The 19,087-nt window shown below is 30.2% G+C and overlaps 1 pseudogene; it reads right to left on the minus strand.

Annotated features, from left to right (window-relative positions):
- LOC101506481 (uncharacterized) overlaps nt 1-11,662 on the minus strand; it is a 20,920-nt pseudogene extending 9,258 nt beyond the window's left edge.
- Between the last annotated feature and the right edge of the window lie 7,425 nt (nt 11,663-19,087).

A 19,087-nucleotide genomic window follows, 5' to 3' on the forward strand; every position in this document is an offset into this window, starting at 1 on the left:
AGGCATCGGTAGTCGATCCGAAGTCGACCACTTACATTTTGTCGATCTACGCATCGGTAACCAATCCGAAGACGTATTTTTAATTTCTATAGATCTACGCATCGATAACCAATCCAAAGACGATCACTTTCATTTCTATAGATCCACACATCGGCAACCAATCCGAAGACGATCACCTTCATTTATGTCGATCTACGCATCAGTAACCAATCTGAAGACGATCATTTTTATTTCTGTCGATCTACGCATCGGTAATTAATCCGAAGACGGTTATTTTGCACATTTCAACAAAAGTTTGCATCATTCCCACTTTAACATTTCAAGGCACTTTAATACAGGTGTTCATTATTGGACAAAATTTAGGTTGTAACACCCCGTTTTTCAAAGCGAGGGTATATTTTTTTTTTCTTAAAAGTAATTAAGACAAACAAAGAATTAAATCAGGAAATGCCTTTGGATAAATAATTGAGTCATTATAATTTACAAGCAGCGGAAAAGTTCCTCCAATTATAAATCCCAAAACATTTACACAACAACAAATGGTACATGGAACCCATTCGAATAAGATGTCAAACTGACAAAATTAGTATAAGTACAGTTTTCCAAACTAAAAATACTCCAATCCAAAAAGAAGGACACCTAGTCCCTATACATCATCCTAATCTGATCATCCTACCAAAAAGCTATACACCCTGAGTGATCTCCACGCGCCCCGTGAGATCCTCCTAACGTAACTGCAGTCAAGCGTTCCCATCTCCATTCCCGTCCGTAGGGTACGAACCGGTAGGACCGTCCTGACTCTCATCTGAGGGCAAAGCCCAGATTTCCACAATAATTGTAAAGGGTCACCAACCAAAAAATAACAGTTAACACATAGAAATTAAGTTTTTAAATGCTCAAAATGACTTTTCAACTAAGCATGCACCTTAACAGGATTTTCAATATGCGAAAAGTTCATACAATACTTTGCCAATTAAAAATGAAAGTAAAATGAAGTTCTCAATCTCCTAATTAACACATAACAAAACAAGACATGGATAAGTTAATGAGTAATCAATCATCTAACTCAAACTGAGGATTTTCACTGAGCCAATCGATTGGGAAATTGATTGGGGTGAAGGTTTTTAATGAAAACAGAATCCTGGGCTGAATCAATCGATTTGGCAATCGATTGAGTGAGTACTGAGTCCCCAGGTTTTAAGCCAATCGATTTCCAAATCGATTTGGTCGAATATGGATGAGTCCCTGACTTAAGGCCCAATCGATTGGGCAATCGATTTCGTAAATGATTTTCGAAAACTGATTACAAAATCGATTGGCTAATCGATTTTGTCCATTTGGCCAAGTCCCTGTTTACCATCCAATCGATTGGGAAATCGATTTCCCTGATCATTTTTCCAAAAATTTATGAATTAACTCAAGTCATTTCTAATCAAGTCCACAACTTAACACTTAGCAATTCCTACGCGATTACCACGGAAATGGGATTTTCGAAAACCATCATTCTTACACACAATAATTAACACATAACACTTAGCACCTTCAACGCGATTACCACGATAAATCAAAATTCAAAACACTCAAACATAGACTCGAATCAAACACGACTCGCGTGCCAAGCACCCTAATGCAATGCGTATATGCCAAAATGCATGGACTCGGAATTCCAAACCAAAACCCTCCTCGAAGGGCCGTAAATCATAATTGTACCGCCTATCGCAGGCCAAAGTACCAATTACCGAGGTGCCACCTATCACGGGTCAGCACGATTTACTAAAATGCGTAAATCATAAACGTACCACCTATCACGGGTCAGTACAGTTTACCGAGGTGTCACCTATCACGGGTCAACACGATTTACTAAAAGAAAAAGCGGAAATCGTAAATGTACCACCTATCACGGGTCAGTACAGTTACCATGGTGTCACCTATCACGGGTCAACACGATTTACTAAAAGAAAAAGCGGAAATCGTAAATGTACCACCTATCACGGGTCAGTACAGTTACCATGGTGTCACCTATCACGGGTCAACACGATTTACTAAAAGAAAAAGCGGGAATCGTAAACGTACCGCCTATCACAGACCAGTACTGTTTACCGAGGTGCCACCTATCACGGGTCAGCACAATCCACCAAAAATGTAAATCGTAAATGTACCACCTATCACGGGTCAGTACAGTTACCATGGTGTCACCTATCACGGGTCAACACGATTTACTAAAAGAAAAAGCGGGAATCGTAAACGTACCGCCTATCACAGACCAGTACTGTTTACCGAGGTGCCACCTATCACGGGTCAGCACAATTCACCAAAAACGTAAATCGTAAACGTACCACCTATCACGGGTCAGTACAGTTTACCGAGGTGTCACCTATCACGGGTCAACACGATTTACTAAAATATAAATCGCAAACGTACAACCTATCACGGGTCCGTACAGTTTACCAAGGTGTCACCTATCACGGGTCGACACAATTTACCAAATGAAATGCATGAGCATACACAGACTCCATTCACAACAATCGTTAAGCAAATGCAGATATTAAAAGATTCCCCATTTTTAATACCCATTTAACTTAAACGACCTTCAAACAACATTAATTAAATAAGTCATTAAGAGATTCCCCGTTCTTAATACCGATTTAACTTAATGATTTTCAAAACAAAACGTTCGAGGAAGAAGATGGAAATTTTATGATTTTCCTTCCTTTCTTTTTCTTTCCTTTGTTTTTCCTTTCTTCCTTTTTCCTTCTGTCCTTTATATACTCTTTTCTTTTCCTTTTCCTTCCTTCTAGTTTTCCTTTCTTTTTCCCTTCAAACAAACACATATATATATAATAAACATTACTTAACAAATACCTCAAAATATCTAGATATTTGTTAAATTACCATTTCACCCGAAACGCATTAAATTCTCCGTAAAGGATTCACCGCAGTTAATTTCAATTTATTTATCGACGAGAAATTTTAATCGGCATCAAAATATCTTTTTGATTATAAAACTCCAAAATATTATTAACTTTGACTTAAAAGCCTCCGAGCCAAAATCCAAAATACACCAAAAATACATAAAGGGTACTTTAAAATTATGGGTCTTACATAGGTCCTTATATTTACTTATGTTTTACCTGATAACATGAAAACGAATACCATTGTTATTCATATTTTCATATTTTTCAAGTAAAATATAATTAAATAGGGGCAGCTGTAGTACCCTATTTTTGTCCAATTTATTAAAAATAAATTAAAAAGGAAATATGTATTTAAAAAAGGAAATAAAAATAATTACAATAAATAGACTCATCAATTTACAATGCCAAATCAGGTTACAATTACAATCAAATTATAATCAAATCAAATTACAAATTCAAATAAAGCCAAATTAAATTACAAAAAAATTAGGTCAAACTAATTCAAATAAAGCCAGTTGTTTCCAGTTTTGCAATGTTGATGCTGACTGCCATTGATGCACAAGCCAGTTTTGCCTGTTTTGTTATGTTGATGCTGATTGCCATTGATGCACAAGCATGCTCACTAATACATTTGTACCTGTTGTAACTAATTAGAGAAATAAAAAGATAACTTTTATAAATCAGCCATTGTACACATTATGCAGAACTAAAAGACAAATTTTTGAGTTTAAAAAAAAAAAGAAACTAAAGGACAAATAAAAGCTCAGCAAATCATCAGATAAAAACAAAATAATCTAAAATTATGAAGGCATCAGTGGTGCTGAAAAATGCAGATGATGAGCAAAGAAAACAAAACATCAAACTAGGATCTGGAAACATAGGCACATATAAGAAAACAACTAAACATATAAAAGACTCTATAAATACATCTTCTTTAAGTTTGATGAAGGGGAGAAAAAAGGGGGTTAGAGGTGAGATCAGAAAAAAAAAAGTTTTTTAGTTTGAATGTTTTGAAAAATGAGATGATTGATTAGAAAAATATACTAATCAGAAGAGCAAATATTACAGTGAACAAATATTCAATTTGTGGGTAAAAACAAAAAGGATACACAAAGTGAAAATTCAAACCTTCATATTGTCACCACTGCCGTTGAAACTGGTGCCTTTTGGAGCAACCGCACCCTCATCCTTGGTCTCTTCTCCTTCTCACGGCCTCATCTCGTGGCCGCATCCTCCTCCTTGGTCTCTTCTTATTCTCATGGCCTCATCTCGCGGCCGCACCCTCCTCCTTGGTCTCTCCTGCTTCTCACGGCCTCATCTCGGTATCTATCTTTCTCTTTCTCTTTCTTTCTTTGCTTTTCATTCTCTCCAATGCTCCCTATTTGTGTTTTCTGTTCAACAACGGTTTATTTTAGGTTTACATGTTTATTTTAGGGTTACATGTTTATTTTTTAACTTTTTTGTGTTATCTTAAACTTGGTTCAACTTGGGCCCATTATAAACAAAAATAAAAGCAAACTCATTTGTTTCAGATTTCAGCCCATTTATTTTCCTTTTTTTATGATTTCAAAATTATTTTGTTTCATAAATACAGATAAATATTTTATTAATGATAAATTATTTTCTAAAACTTTTTATTTTATTTATTTATTTTAATAAATTAATATAAAAAAGACTTATAAATTTATTTATTTAGATGTTTATTTTTATTTTTTTTATCTTTGAGTTATTAGGATACAAGTTGCGACAACTTGGTGATTCTAAAGCTTATCTTCATAGATAAATTAATAAATTAAAACTTATAAATAAATTAATAAATAAAAATTATTAGAGGTTAACTAAAGATAACATTTTTTAATCCATAGGTAGCAGAACACAATTTATACAAATTTATTATTCTAAAACTTATTTTTATAAATAAGTAAATATTAAAATCAAATTTTTAAAATTTGATTAGTTACATGTGATTTTTTTTTTTAAACTTGGGAGTTGTTGAGACATAAGTTGTACTACTTGTTGGTTTTAAAACTCAATTTTTATAAACCGAAAAATAATTTAAAATATTCTTAAAATGATTAATTAGATGAGACATCTTTTTATTCTTTGAGTTTTTTTAGATACGAGTTGTACAACTTGATAGTCCTAAAACTCGTTTTTCAAAATATTTTTTTTAAGTCAGATAAATTTATTTTCTTTTCTCGTCAATACATTTTTTTAAATATAACAAAACCCATTTTCGTTGAACAAAATCAACACATCAACATTTTCTAATTAAGAACTACGTAGCTTTGATTTCTCCATCGCACCGGGAGATACATAGGAGCAAGATCGCATTCTTGTCAAGCGCATTAATAATTTTTATTTTTTTTGTTCCTTGAACACATTTATTCCAAAATCGTATTTAAAACATTTACAATTCATGCAATCGAAAATTCATAGTTTCATAAAAATAATATAAAAGAGACAATTAATGCAATCGAAAATTCATAGTTTCATAAAAATAATATAAAAGAGACAATGATAACAACAATAACATGTGACACTATATTTTATAACATAATAATATTCATTTGTATCAAGTAGAAGATGAAATTAGTTTGTAATATTCATGATTATTGTTAACAAGACTAATTAAGCCAAATAATAGCTAGATCACAAAACTTTTAAGGTGAGCAAGAAATAGAGAGTCTAAGATTGTTAAAACAAAATAGTCATACGATAACAAGTAAAAAAAAATCATCGAAAAATAGTAAAATCTATCAAATTAACAAGAATATTTCTAAATAATATAAAAAGACAATGTTAAGAAAACTTGTAGTAGACATAGAGATTTCAGATTTGAAAACAACTAAATAAACAATAAAATAACACTATTAAATCACCAAATAATTAAGGCATATATTTAATGACAAATATTTATGGAGATTACACGATTAATGAGACATAAAATTTAGTAATAAAATTCAATAATTAGAAGAAAAAAAACCGTTAATATAATCAATGACACATAATAGAAATTTAAGTAATTAGTAAAAATTCAAATTACACAATTAATAACACATAATAGAAATTTAAGTAAAATTCAATAATTAGAAAACTAAACAATTAACATAATTAATGGCACATAATAGAAATTTAAGTAATTAGTAAAATTCAAATTCAGGGAGGTTACACAATTAATGACACATAATACAAATTTAAGTAATTAGTAAAATTCAAATTCAAGAACATTACACAATTAATGACATATAGTTAAAATTTTAAGTAATTAGTAAAATCAAAAATTAGAAAATCGAACAAATAACACAAGCATCACAATACATGCAACATACACGACATATTCACTCCACAAGGTCCGAGAATTAGTGCTCTGATACCACAATGTAACGCTCCAAATTTTTGATCCAAAAATTTCTTAAAAATATTTATTTGCATTTAGAAACAACTACAATTTTTTTTTCTTAGAAGTAGTTCATTATGTAATAATTTGAAGATGCGTCAGAAAATAACTTGATATATTTTTTTTTTTGTAAAAGAATGTAATGCAATATACTAAACTATTATTTATTCATTTATTTGTAAAATTAATATTCCAGTTGTTAGATCAATATTCATTTATGCTCCAAAATAAAATAAATTATCTTTAAGTGAAATTCAAAAAAGCAAGATTGATTGAAATTAATGACATTCAATTGTTTACTAGCAAATGAAATCTCACTTCCGCATTTCTATTAAAAGTTAATGATGAAGAGTAAATAACTTTACAATGTACTACAAAAATTTTAGTAATACAAAACATTATTTTTTAAGTAAAAGTCTCATTTTCCCCACGTGCGTGCACAAATCAAACATCATTCATTTAACTCTTTGAGATCCTTAGTACCTAAATGTTGGTGTAAGGGGTCAGTTCATCCCACAACAAAAATTAAACCAAATAATAAATTAACAGTCATAAAATATGAATATAATATCTTTTCGTCATAGAAGATTTAGAGAAAATTGATTCTTTAATAGTTCTCAAAGATGTATTAAAAGTCATAAAATGTATCTAAATAAATCAAATAGCAACCGTAGAGCAAATAATTATATCAAAATAAAAATAATAATAGAATGTATGCAAGTTATGCATGCTCCCTGAATATATATGATCCAGATATAACCAGCCAAACAGGCGTCCACAAAGATGCATATGATATGTCATGAAATGTTAATGATGCTCAAAAGATACATATCACCACCCACTTAGATAATCACACAAATCACCAGCCACTTAGGCAACCACAAAGATAACAATATTTAAAATCCAAATAACTGGCCACTTAGGCAACCACACAGATAACAATATTTAGAACACAAATCACTAGCCAATTAGGCAACCACAAAGATAACAATATTTAGAACACAAATCACCAGCCTCTTAGGCAACCACAAAGATAACAATATTTAAGACACAAATCACCAACCACTTAGGCAACCACAAAGATAAAAATATTTAAAACACAATTCACCAACCAAACCACTTAGACAACCACATAGATAAAATATTCAAAACACAAATCACCAGCCACTTAGACAACCTCAAAGATAATACTATTTAAAACACAAATCACTCGTCAGTTAGGCAACCACAAAGATAAAATATTCAAGATTAAATTTTAATCACATATGACATCAAAGTTTTATTCTCATGGACGCTTAAAATCAAAAGTCAGTAATTTTGTTATCCTAAATATATAACACACAAACACATGAATAAATGTTTTAGAGTCATAACTATTATTTTATAAACTATAAAATTGGATTAGCGACGTGTTATTGATAAACATCAAGACTCAAATAAAGAAGAACACATACAAATATAAACTTTATTTCTTCAACTATAAATTTTCTCCCATTATTAGTCATTTAGGCCTAAAAATCAAGGTTTACCATTAAACACATCACAAAAATCAACTTAGTCATGTTATCATAATTAAAAATTAAAAGTTTTCACCAATTCTCCCAAGACTCATATAGATTTCTTAAAAATCAAAACCTTCAAATGAAATAGCACAAAAATCGAAACTTTAAATTAAAAAAAAAACTTCATAACAAACATATTACTCATGAGATCATAGTAAATTTTATAATTAAGTCCACATAAACAACACAAAAATAACAACTTTAAATCAAATATATGACATCAAATATATTACTCATGTTATAATAATAAAAATTGAAATTTTATAATTAAGTTTATCAAAGCAAACATATTACTCATAAAACAAAATATTATAGTTAGATTCTTTAAGGCAAACACAAATCAACATTTTTCTTTTAAAACATCAAGACATATATCAATATCTTATAAACTATTAATTTAATATCTAGTTTAACCTTGCATGGGAAAAAACCCTTACCTTGAACGCTTTCCTTCCACGTAACACTGTATAGCCCCAAAAAATCTCATAAAGATAAAGGAACGAAAGCTTAGAACTTCCACAAGATAGAGAGGGAATATGTGGGTGGTTGTTTGAGTGACTTAGAAAATTATTTTGGGAGTGTACGAATGACAAATAAGTGTGACAGTAAGAGGCGTAATGGAAATGTATGAACATAATAGCTATTTACGTTGCACTATTACCATTGATTTCTTGTCTAAAATTGAAGTGCACTTAATTCCAACGTTATGCTACCAATAATTACTATTTATTTAATTTTATTAGGTTATTACAAAACCAATGGAAATCATGTGTATGAGTTAATTATAATTAACTAATAGAGTTCACCATATATTGAAGGGTGTCACACATCAATTTTAATTAAATAAATATATTAGGGATTGTCACATAACCCTTTTAATTTTTTTTTATCTAATAGTTACGAAACTAAAAATTTCATAGAATTATTTTTGTAGACAATTAAAATAAAATTTTAATTTAAAAGAGATGAATGCATGAGATACAAAAAAGATAATAGTCTTTTTGTGTCCTCTCTTAATTGCACAAAAAAACTTATAATTAAATTTATAATATTCCTTTAAAAAATAAATTAAAGGTGTTTAAAATGAGTTAATGCACATTATGCCAAGAAAACACCATGAATTGTTATAAAATCTTGTCATAAAGGAGAGTAAAAGAATGAATCAAATCACTAATTTTTGTTTTTATAGGTTGGAACAAAAATATTTTCAAAACACTTATACATAAAGGTTGGGTTTCACTAACTCAACTAATATTTTATCAACTAATATTAATTAAATAATTCAACTAATATTTTATCAACTAAAATAAATCAAACAAGACAAGAATATCACTCACATATAACAAAATAAAACAAACATATCTAACACATCAGTTTCATGATTATCGAGTAGATCGTGAGGCAGCACAGCCGGTAAAGGGAATGGCTGGGGTGTTACAAATATATTTTTGTTAGTTATTTTTCAAAAATTCATATGAAGGTATGTTAAAGACATTTTCTAATAGAGCTAAGATTAAAAATATGGAAAACAATTTTGATGGCTTCTCCCTAAAATTCTATTTCAACACTTGATTCATTTAAAATTCTTCTAGTAATTTCTTGTAACTAATATTCTTTTAAAACAACTTCATATTGTTGGAAAGTTCCTTGACAAGCAAATCATGTGAAATATCATTTTCATCAAAGAATGATTTGAAGATTGATGTTTCAAATTTCCCTTGATCGTTTCTTATAGAAATGAGAATCCTTTTTTAAAACTCTTAAAAACATGATTTGGTTGGAGATGATGTGGTAGTAATAGGCATGGATAACCGTTAGTTTTAGATGAGTGATAGAAGGTACAATTTCAAAAGATGATTTTTCAAATTCTTCATGATGAAGAAACGAAGAATCATATGGGGCTGTTTGTCAAAACAGATTCGAACGGAGAACGTTCTTCGTTATGACCAGAATGGTTTTTTTTTTTTTTTTACAAACTAAAACATGAGGATGTTTATTTTACATCAGCCATGTGGGGTTTTAAAAAATAACTTTAAAATAAATTTTACAAAGTTATCATTCACATATAAAACATCCTTAATCTATGCAAAATTATTTCAACTAATGATACATGTACATTTGATTTGTTAGTGTTTCCAAAGGTTATAGACATTCCAAATTTTTGTAATCAGAGGAGGTACCATACTTTTCCATTTATTTGTAATAAGCATGCCTTGTTCATGTATCGATGTTCTTTCTTGATTGTTGGATGATGTTTCTGCATCACAAGTTAGTAATGATTTTGGTACCCATATTTATTTGGATCCTTGATGGTTAATGTATCTTTTTCTAGAATATTTTTTCTTATGATAATAGTCTAGTTCATCATGACCAATCTTTGAACAATAAGAACACTTCTTTTTTGGTACTTGGAGAATGTTCTGGTATGAGACAATAACATTCTTCGTTTTTAGGAAATCGTTTCGCTTTAATTTTTTATCCCTTTTTTTGAAAAAACATATGGAGTCAAGATGTTCGTTATATATAAATGTATTTAATACTAATTTTTTTTATCTTCCAAGATAAATTAGTAATCTCGAAAAAATACATAATTGAAACAAAAAAAATAGTACATGCATCTAGTAAATGAAGTAGCAATATCAATCACAAGAAATGGGGGATTTGAATAGTGATTTCACTTTTTTAAAATTTCCTGTTAAAACTTTAAGAATTTACCTCAAGATTAATCTTGGTTATGAAAATAGAAAACGGATAACGTTCTTGGTTAGGGAAAAACACACAATTTAACTTATCTATTTAATTTGATAATCAAAAGACTAGAAATAAATAGAGATAAGGAAAAAGATATCACAAAGAGATATATCCTAATTAATCCAACCCGGGGTACGTCCAATCGTCACAACCGTGAGATTTTTCACTAAGTGTTTTAAACAGAGAACATTCTTGATTTTTATACCACCAGTCCATATCAACCTTAATCTGTTACAATCTTCACCTTTCATCCTAGAAAGGATTTTTACAATCACCTTTCAACCTTGAAAGGATTTTTACAAACACACTCCATCTAACATAAAAGATAGACTTGAGTTACAAATGATGTGTATGATAAAAGTGTTTGAGATCTTGAAACTTCTCAACATTTGTTTGAGGTAAATGAAAGACAAACACAGTAAATAATGATCCAAAGATATAGTTAAGAGACCCGGAGTTTGCTTGAAGAGTTTTTTGACTTGTTACTTGTACAAGTGTTGGTAGATTTTTAATTTGAACTCTTGCCTTCATCTTCCAATTGATCTTCAATTTATAGATGTTAAAAGACTTTGAATATTCACTTTAAAATGAATATAGTCATTGGGAACACATCCCAAGTGTTATATATATTTTAAAGCTATTAAACATATGTTTATATTGCTGCCCATAACATTCTTGACAATCATAGAACGTTCTTGCTTTTCTGCGTGATGGGAAACGTGAGTGAGTGAGTGAATTGTCAAATTTCAGTTTTGATACTATTTTTGTGTCAAAATTATGCTGATTTTTTTTTGCAGAATATTGTAAGTACAATGTACTTATGCCCTTGCTCACAACTCACCTATTTGGAGATCAATATTGAGGTTGTTTTCCTCATTTGGGCATTCAACTCGAGTTATGGGTTTCACCAATGATTTGATGACCAGAACATTCTTCGTTTCTGTTTTCTCAAATTTGATCTTGCTTCTTTCAAATGATCTTGCATGTTTGATTATGCAATTCACCTTACTTAAATAAAACTCAAGTGCACTCATTATTATATCACCATTTATTAAACTTAATCATTTATTACATAAGATTTGTTGTCATTAAAACATGTATAAAAAATGTTTTTTCCTCAACAATATCTCCCTTTTCGATGATAACAAACCTTTTGAATAAATCATAAGTTTTTTGGTTGAATATAAATAAAATGCAAGAATGTTCATAGATATGTAATTAAACTCCCCTAAACACATGCAAAAATTTAATTTTTTATTATTCTTATTTCTCTCCCCCTTTTGGGATCTATCAAAATGGTTGGAGAATAAAAATTAAGTAAATATGTAGGGATCATTGCATTCATATATCAAACTTGCAAGTTTGCATGTAACATCAAGGAACATAGCATGTATGATGATCAAAAACAATATTTTAGTCAATATTGGAATCAAGATATGGATAATGATAACAAAAGCAATATGACATAATTTTATGCAAACATATAAAAACATTTTAACACACTTGAAAATCTTTCAATGAATTTATTCTTCTCTTTTTTTTTTTTTAAATGGGTTGACTTCAGTTTTAAGAAAAAAAATATTTTCTAAAAACTCCCTCTGAATATTATGAAATTAATATCCTTTAATAATTCAAAGTTTCATAAATTTATAGTGTATGCCATAATATCTCTTGGATACTGTATGCTATGATATCTCTTGACAACTTTTTGATTTGAACATGATCATACTTACTTGTTATTAATACATCCATTTTTCAATTTTCAAACTAGAGAGAATGAGCGCATACATGAAAGTGAAATAAGATGAATCTGATATCATGTCAAATATAATTACTCTCTTTACAAAATATTCTTATTCTAATAATGTTTGTATTTTTCAAAGACTAATTTTTTTTAATGTATAAAAAATATGCCAAGGGATTTGCTCACGTTAAAAAAAATTGTATTGTTACAACAATTTTGCAATCACACAAATTAACAATAAGGCACATGTTCAAGGTTACTTTCATCTGTAAGTGTATATGAGATTTTTTATTGTTGTTATTTCTATCTGTCATGCTTAAAATATATTTAAACACTTGAGATCAATTTTAACAAAAGAAATAAACAACAAATAAGACTCATTTGCAAAGATATATATTAATATGCCTTAAAATGCTCAAATATCAATCTTTGACTTCATGCCATAGTCTTTTTAGATTAGTTTTGAGTTTTAAAGCAACAAGAGACATAAATCATTTTTACGGATACCAAAATATATTCTCTTGTTGAAATCCTTCAAAAATAAATCCTAAACAAGGATATATATATTTAAAATACGTTGAAGAAGGGTCTTTTTCAAAAGTCACATTAAAAGCCATATGCAAGAAATTATACGCAATCATTAAGCAATTTATAGACTACTCGATATATGCAAAATTGTAGAAATAAATTTCTACACAGTTTAACTTATCTATTTAACATATCTACTCTTTTGAAGATATTTGATCATGTATTTGATCATCTTCTTTCTGAAGATACTATCTTGAAGAAGTAATAATCATTCTCTTGAATGATTATTTATAATACATTCCTTTTAAGATTATTTCATTATTGAGTGGATACTTATGCACTTTGATGAAGTTAATGACTTCTTGTTTGTTCACTTATGCAATTAATGTCCACAAATAAAACTCAAGTGCAATTATTAGTAGACCACCGTTCATAAAATATAATCATTTATTTCACAAGGTTTGTTGTCATTGAAACATACATCAAAAAAGTTTTTGCCTCAACAATCTTCCCATTTTTTATGATGACAAAACTTTTGAATAAATTATAAGTTTTATGGAAGAATATAAATAAAATGAAAGAATGTTCATAGAAATGTAATTAAACTCCCCCTAAACAAATGAAAGAGTTTAATTCTTATCATTCTAATTAAATTCACCCTAAACATATGCAAGAGGTTAAATCTTCACATTCTTCATGAATTACTTTCATCCTATATCCATCATCTATTCCTTTCCCCTTTATGACATCTATCAAAAAGGTTGAGGAATAAAAATTGAAGTAAAAATGTAGGGAGCAATAGCATGAGTATACTTCATATAGAAATCATGTGGTTGATCATTGCATTTATATATCAAACTTGCAATTTTGCATTTAACATCAAGGAACATAGCATGTATGATGATCAAAAATCATTTTAGTCAATATTGCAATCATGATATGGATAATGATAACAAAAGCAATATGACATAATTATATGCAAGCATTTTAACACACTTGAAAATCTTTCAATGATTATATTATGAAATTAATGTCCTTTAATAATTCAAAGTTCCATAAAACAAGTAGGATGTCTCTTTTCTCTTTATCCTTTTCCCCACGAGACAACATTTTGATTTGAACATGATCATACTTACTTGTTAAAAATAGTTCCATTTTTCATTTTTAAAACTAGAAAGAATGAACGCATGTATGATGATCAAAAATCATTTTAGTCAATATTGCAATCATGATATGGATAATGATAACAAAATCAATATGACATAATTATATGCAAGCATTTTAACACACTTGAAAATCTTTCAATGAATATATTATGAAATTAATATCCTTTAATAATTCAAAGTTCCATAAAACAAGTAAGATGTCTCTTTTCTCTTTATCCTTTTTCCCAAGAGACAACATTTTGATTTTAACATGATCATACTTACTTGTTTAAAATAGATCCATTTTTCATTTTTAAAACTAGAAAAAAATTAACGCATACATGGAAGCGAAATAAGATGAATCTGATATCATGTCAAATATAATTTATCTCTTTTCAAAACATTCTTATGCTAATAATGTTTATTTTTTTCAAAGACTATTTTTTTTAAATGGATAAAAAATATGCCAAGAAATTTGCTCACATTAAAAAAAAGTTTTGTTACAACATTTTTGCAACCACACAAATCAACAATAAGGCACATGTTCAAGGTTACTTTAATTTGTAAGTGTGTCTGAGATTTTTGACTGTTGTTATTTCTATCTATCATGCTTAAAATATATTTAAACACATGAGATCAATTTTCACAAAAGAAATAAGCAACAAATAAGACTCATTTGCAAAGATATATATATTAATATGCCTCAAAATACTCAAATATCATTTTTTTGACTTCATGCTATATTCTTTTTGGATTAGTTGAGTTTTAAAGCAACAAGAGACACAAATCATCTTCATGAAGACCAAAATATATTCACTTTTTGAAATCCTTCAAAAAAAATCCTAAACAATGATATATATTTAAAATATGTTGAAGAAGGATAGAAGTTAGACATATTCATGTACAAGTAATGATAAAGATCAATGTAATCTATTTAAAATTTAAAGTCACACTTGCATAAAAAATAGTACGCATTCTTAATTTAAAGAGCACCCAATCAATCACATAATATCATTAAAAAATATATTCATTCTTATCATGATGCAAATATCATAAGAATTGATATTAAGTGTACCTCCTTTAGTGATCTTGTTCAATGACGAGTTCTTTAACTGTTATTAGTTCTTTCAGGTTCATCAAGATGTAGATGCACATTAATTAAACCAGTCATGACAACAACCTCACCATAGTCAAGCACTTGTTGCAAATAATTCCTTTTTTTTGGCATATCCTTCACAATTGACACAATTCTTGATTGATTGTTCAGAGGCATGTCAACTAATGTAGTTATACCTCCAACAGTAGTTTTGGTATCAGTAATAAATCCCTCTCAGTTAGTTCTGTGTTACAACTTAAATATTTATCCAAAAGTATTTCCTTCTTTATTTCTTTGTTTTGAAAAAAATACACTCGCGCTTTTAAAAATCGGGGTGTTACAATAGTGGTATCAGAGCTTTGGCTTGGTTTTCTTTGGGTCTGTGGAGTTTTGGTTATAGATTGTAGATCAACCTGTAGGTGGGGAGTCGTTATATGATCATGTGTCGGGGTAATTGGTCTGAGTTGTCGGGTTCGATGTAGTTTCATTGTGTTGGTGTAGTTGGAAGTTAGTTTTGGAATTTTTCGAAGTGGTGCTAAGATTTCTTCTTTATGTTGGTTTTGAGGAAACAATGCCTCCAAGAAGGGACGACGCTACAAAAGTCAATGTCAATAGGAATGATCAAATGGTTGAAGCAATGAATAAGGCTTCTATTGATGCACAGACAACTGCCAGGGCTCAGTGAGATATGGAGAACACGAAAAAAGAGATCTGTGCTGCTCTGTCAAGGGGATTGGAAGATTTTCGTCTTTGCCATCCTCCAAAGTTCAAGAGTGATGAGAACTCAGAAAAAGCTGATAAGTGGGTTAAAGAAGTGGAAAAGATCTTTGTAACACTCCGATTTTTTTTGACAACACGAGTGTATTATTTTTTTAAAAAGAAAAACAAAGAAATAAAACATAGAAATAAAGTAAATACTTTTGGATAAATATTTAAGTCATATCATAACGACAAATTCAACAAATATTTACAAGCAGCGGAATAATTTTTGAAATAAAAATCCAAAGTATTCAAACATCAAAATACACCGGGGATATGAGGCCTATCAGACATAGCTCATACCCCTGGGGTACTCTCGGCAGACTTGTACAAAAGCACTGCCCCAAGAATTTTAACTTTCCCCACGTCACATCAAAAAGTGGAACATGGACCCATCAAAAGAAATGACATCAAACAGTTTAAGCATAGATACAATCTTCCAAAATGAAATAAATACAATCACAAAAGAAAGACATCTAGTCCTTATACAACCACCTAATCTAATCATGCTACAAACACTATACAACCCGGGTGATCTTCACGCGCCCCGCAAGATCCTCCTGACACAGCTTCGGTCAGGTATGTCTAACTACATGCCCGTCTCCAAAGTACTAACCGGTAGGACGATCCTGGTTCTCATCTGAGGGCAAAGCCCAGATTTCTACAATAATTGTAAAGGGTCACCAACCGAAATTAACAAATAACACTTAGCAAAATTCTTATATTTTCAAATGCTCAAAAGAACCTTTCGCCTTAGCATACTCCTCGAAAGGGTTTTCATATGTCCAAAAATGCATAAACAATGTTGAAGAATGAAGTTTTGACAAACTGCACTGCACTGTCATAGCCGAATACAACTGAGAAAATGCAGATTTTCAATTCTAAAATGGCTCTAAATCAATCAACACTTCAAACATTAATGTTATCAATTATGAACACATAATTAACACCAAATTAATCTCCAAAAATTCACACCTCAATCACACATCGAATATTCATTAAATCAATTATGAACACATAATTACATCAAAACTCAATCAACCCAACTTCACACCTCAAAGCAATTACGAGAAATCACAACAACAACCGAATATGCATATACAATCATCATAGTATAACAAACATGACTCGCGTGCCAAACACTCTAATGCAATGCGTATATGCCAAAATGCATGATTCCGGAATTCCAAACCAAAACCCTCCTCGAGGGGCGTAAATCATAATTGTACAGCCTCTCACAGACGAGTACTAATTACCGAGGTGCAATCTCTCACGGATCAGCACGATTTACTAGCATGCAGTCTCTCACAGACCAACACGACATACAAGAGTGCAGTCGCTCACAGACCAGCACAATTTTCTAGAGTGCAATCGCTCACAGATCAGCACATGCTAGAGTGCAATCTCTCACAGATCAGCACGACGCGACAATCCCCAAAAGGATAAGATGAACCAACAATTCACATGGCATCGTCCCGTGGCCCATCACGGTCACCACTATCACCATGGCCCCATCGCGGTCACCATGTACTATGAAATGCATGAGCATACTCTGACTCTTTTCACCACAATCATTAAGTAAATGCAACTATTAAAAGATTCCTCATTTTTAATACTCATTTAACACTAATGATTTTTCAGATACAACATGTAACACCCAAAATTTTATAATAAATTATTTCATTTATCTAATAGGATTTTAAAAAAATTAATTAATTATTTATTGCGTGTGTTTATAATATGTGTCGATAAATAATTAGGATTAGTTTTCCTTTCATGTGTATTTGCTATAGTGTGTAAATTTCCCGTATGTTGACTTAACAAAATATTTAAATTATTGATATGGATGTTAAGTATATTTATTTATTTTAATATTAATTTTAGATTGTTATTATTATTTTTGGGTGAAATATGTTATCATTATTACTAACTTGATATTTAATAGTTATTTATTTTATTTTAATGATAGTAGAGTTAATAGAAAAGTTTTGAATAATAATAATAATATAAAATATAAAAAATGGTTGATACAATAGAAATAAGTGTAGTGGCTATTGTAAGCCATATCTTGTCCCCGCCGCCTAACACCAATAACCCTAGATATTTCAGCAAACCAAATGCACACCGCTGGAAAAAGGAAAGGAAGAAGCAGACTTCGTCTCTTTCCTTTGGCCGCCGCCCTTGTAACCCAACCACTCGATACAATTCTATTCTTTTATCTTCCATTGTCGACGGATGAATGACCAATATCTTCCTTCTCCTTTCATTATCTTCATCAAAATCACTCTCCTTTATATGTCACGTGAAGGAGAAATCAAACCGTGACTTATTCTTTCTGGCATCAAGATTGCCGCAAAGCTTTTCTGGTCTCTATAGTGGTGCACTGAAACAATGACAAGCAATTTTGCATTCTCTGCGTCGAGAGCTTTGCCTTACATCTCTTTGTGTTGAAGTTTCATCAACATTCACGAAAATCTGATGGCGGCAGTGTTACGTGTTCCATGTCGGTAAGGTCCTCCGACCATTTTTTTTATTCATTCCATAATTCCAATTATGTTTCAGCGCTTAATATCATTTATTACATATTTGACATTTTTATCATCGTCGCAAATTATCAGTTGCGATTTGGTTATTCTCTGGACCCGCTTTCAAACAATTTATTTCTGGATTGCTCCGACGCTGCTGAAATTAATGTCTTATCGTACGAGATCGCCAAATGAGGTATGGGGTGAGAGAGAGTTTGAATTCATGAGTGTAAATTAAGTGAGATGAACGGGAAAACCATATTTCCCACAATTCATTCGGGGCTCGCTATGTACGGCTGAAGCCCTTTGAGTAATAATTGACTAATGAGAAAACTTGAATTTGGTGAGGTTAAAATATGAGTTAGAAACTTTTATAGGGTGTTGTTTGATTTAAATTTTGAAGATTGTGTGGTAGTTGAATTATTGTAGAATTGTGTGTTTGACGTATTATGTGCTTTGTTTATATCTTCCAGGATATTGTCATATGATATAAAATATGATGAATTGTTATTAATTCAATATCAATTGAAGTAGTGTGTGTGAATAATTTAGTATTATCATCTGTAAGTGAAAATCATATATTGTTGGAGTTTGTGTATTGTGATGATAAATTTTGAATGTAATATATGACTATGAAAATATGTATTGATGATTACTTGTTG

The sequence above is a fragment of the Cicer arietinum genome, chromosome 7 (genome assembly GCF_000331145.2).
Source record: "Cicer arietinum cultivar CDC Frontier isolate Library 1 chromosome 7, Cicar.CDCFrontier_v2.0, whole genome shotgun sequence".
Taxonomy (NCBI): domain Eukaryota; kingdom Viridiplantae; phylum Streptophyta; class Magnoliopsida; order Fabales; family Fabaceae; genus Cicer; species Cicer arietinum.